General features: G+C 36.5%; 1 pseudogene; it reads right to left on the bottom strand.

Annotated features, from left to right (window-relative positions):
• Positions 1–1,130: 1,130 nt before the first annotated feature.
• Positions 1,131–2,333, bottom strand: LOC111521423 (annotated as a pseudogene).
• Positions 2,334–2,910: the final 577 nt, after the last annotated feature.

Genomic DNA, 2,910 nt, shown 5'->3' with positions numbered 1-2,910 from the left:
CAATGTTTAGGTCCCACTAATAAGTGAGCACATGGAGTATTTGGTTTTCTGTTCTTGCATTAATTTTTTTTAACTGTATCGTAGAGTGGAAAACATGTTTATTAACATTCAAACTCCCTCATACAAGGCCATATAAAAATTGTATAAGTATTTTGATTATACATTAGTCTACATTTTCTACATAATTACAATGATGTATAATATAATATAGCTTTTCATAATACATTGTTTCAAGACATCATTAGTTCTGTTAAACATAAGTCACTTACTTTCAAATCCAATACTTGAATAATTTCCTCTGTGCATAGTTTAGCAGGGCTAATTAGCATAAGATGCCATTTATTAAGAGCTACATGATCTGAGCGTTAACAGTTGCTGAAGTTTGGTATTTTTATGCAGCATTTTCTTTTTGCTTTGATAACAATACCACAAAACTCTTAAGGATACTGAAATTTAGTAAGTTAAGTTCAGAGACATTACTTTAGCTATTGAATCAAATCTCCACATAGCACTATAGTAATTAAAACGTTAAAAAAAAAAAAAAAGTGTTGAAATCTGCACTGGTATAGACTGCTCCTGTCAGGATAAGACTCTTTGGAACAGAAAGGGAAAAGACTGCTTTGAGCTTCTTTGTGCTGATAGGAGGAAAGGCACTGAATTACCTTGTTGCCTCTCACTAATAATGGAAGGTCGGGTAAATGCCAGAACATATTCCAACTCAAAAACTCTAGGTAACTTTACGGAGGTAGAAGCTGCGTTATTTCATGCTAGGTAGCTGTAGCACTGACCTCACATATAAAATGCAAAACACTTAAATACTGTGATCTAGGTCTTAATTGAAAGCTATACTGAGGACTTTTTGTTGTTGTTGTTGTTTTGGCTATACTTTCATTCCAAAAGAAGAGCTGAAATGATGCTTGAGTTACAGCACCAGTCTACTATTATCAGTGAAGAAGTACACTCTTGCAGATAAACACCAGATCAAAAGTCCTTTTTCAGCAATTTTATTAAATTGTAGAATACTAAAAAATAAGTTATTTCTATGGAAATCTTTGAAGGGAGTAAAAAAATTAAACTAAAGTATATACCTAAACATTTTAAAGGGAAATAAACCAATCATCTTCTGAAAGTCAAACAGTATTTGCTATGTTGTAATCCCATTCACCATTAGGCTGCAACTGGACCACAACATTATGTTCATTAGTTTCGTTTTCCTCATCACTACTATTGGTATCTTCATTGTCATCTTCCTCATAGTCTGAAGATTTGGTCATGTTCTGATGTAAGCAGGATTCTGACAAAGCCCCAAATGACTGGGCACTGACAGAAGCTAAAGGTCTAACTAAAGGAGTATGTTCTGTCACTTCATTTTATTCTTGACTACCATCTGTGTCAGAGTCTGAATTGCCTTGAGAAGGAACTTTTTGCTTGCACACCGGACAGGTTTTTTTGGTTTTTAGTTAGTCAAGGGTCTACACACTTGCAGTGATAAGCATGGGAACAGGGAAGGATTCTGAGCTTGTCTCCATCTTCCTGCTCATCTGAACAAATGGCACATACATCATACTCATCTCCTTTCTTGAATTTATGTAATCTTAAGTTGATCTTTATGAAGTCTGTTTCTTCTAGCTCTATGTCTATCCTGGAAAAATTTTGTGATCCAATAGAAATGAAAGCATATTTCCATAAAACAAATGTCCATGTAAGCTTTATTTGTAATAGCCAAAAACATGAAAATGACTATAAAGATGAGACAGATGCCCACTATGATAAGGAAGGCAATTAGGTAGCATCCCAAGGGAAGACTAAATTCTGGAACTAAGATAAGGTGGCCCCCTTATCTTAGTTGTGAATTCATCTTTCAGAGAATTAGCTGATGATTCACCAATAAAGACAGATGGAATGTCAGTTGTCTTTAGTACCTCAATGTCGTTGGATTCCATGCTGAGGTCAACAGAATCAACATCATGAACTATGGCTGCTTTGTATTCTGCTCTCTGTGCATTTAAAACCTTTGTATCAAAATTACAATCAAGTCTTCTGATTAACACAATGAAAGTGCCAGATGAATTGTCTTTTACTGGTTGAGGCACTATGGGTTTACACGCATTCTCTGGTTTTGAGTTAATCAAAAAACCCTTTAAACCTTCAGCTGGAAGTCTATAACCAAATCTTGCAGGAAGGTCATCAAATGTCTGAGATGTATTTTCAAAGTTATATGCTGAAATGTCTGCTTCCACAGGCAGTAGGTTTAAGAATGCAAAGAGCTGGACAGTCAAGATGGTGTAGACTTGTATGACTGACAACATAAGCATCCCTGTGGAGAGCAGCATCTTGTTGTAAAATCACCTGGAAGTCCAGCCCTCGCAACACAAACAGTCTTGCCGGCCACGTCACAGGAGAAGTCCCTACCTTGACTTCATGACTGAATATCCACACTGACCCCACAGCCCGGAGTAGGAGCAGGGATGATAACACTTCTTGTGTTAATTTGTTAGGATAATTGCCTCTAGCTGCATCTTGCAAATGATGTGATTTTGTTCTTTTTTATGGCTGTGTAGCATTCCATGGTGCATATGTACCACATTTTCTTTATCCAGTCCCCCAATGATGGGCATCTAGGTGGATTCCATGCCTGTACTTTTGTGCATAGTGCTGCAATAAGCACATGCCTGTGTCTTTTTGGCAGAACAGTTTATATTCCTTTGGGTATATACCCAAATATTGGATTGTTGGGTCAAATGGTAATTCTACTTTGAGCTCTTTGAAAATTCACCAAACTGCTTTCCAAAGTGGCTAGGAACTAATTTACATTCTCACTAGTAGTGTATAAACTTCCCCATTTCACTGCAAACCCACCAACATCTGTAATTTTTTGACTTTTTAGTAATAGCCATTCTGACTGGTGTA

This window comes from Piliocolobus tephrosceles, chromosome 2 (genome assembly GCF_002776525.5).
Source record: "Piliocolobus tephrosceles isolate RC106 chromosome 2, ASM277652v3, whole genome shotgun sequence".
Taxonomy (NCBI): domain Eukaryota; kingdom Metazoa; phylum Chordata; class Mammalia; order Primates; family Cercopithecidae; genus Piliocolobus; species Piliocolobus tephrosceles.
Note: the sequence above shows the minus strand (reverse complement) of the source record. Positions and strands in the feature narration are given on the sequence as shown.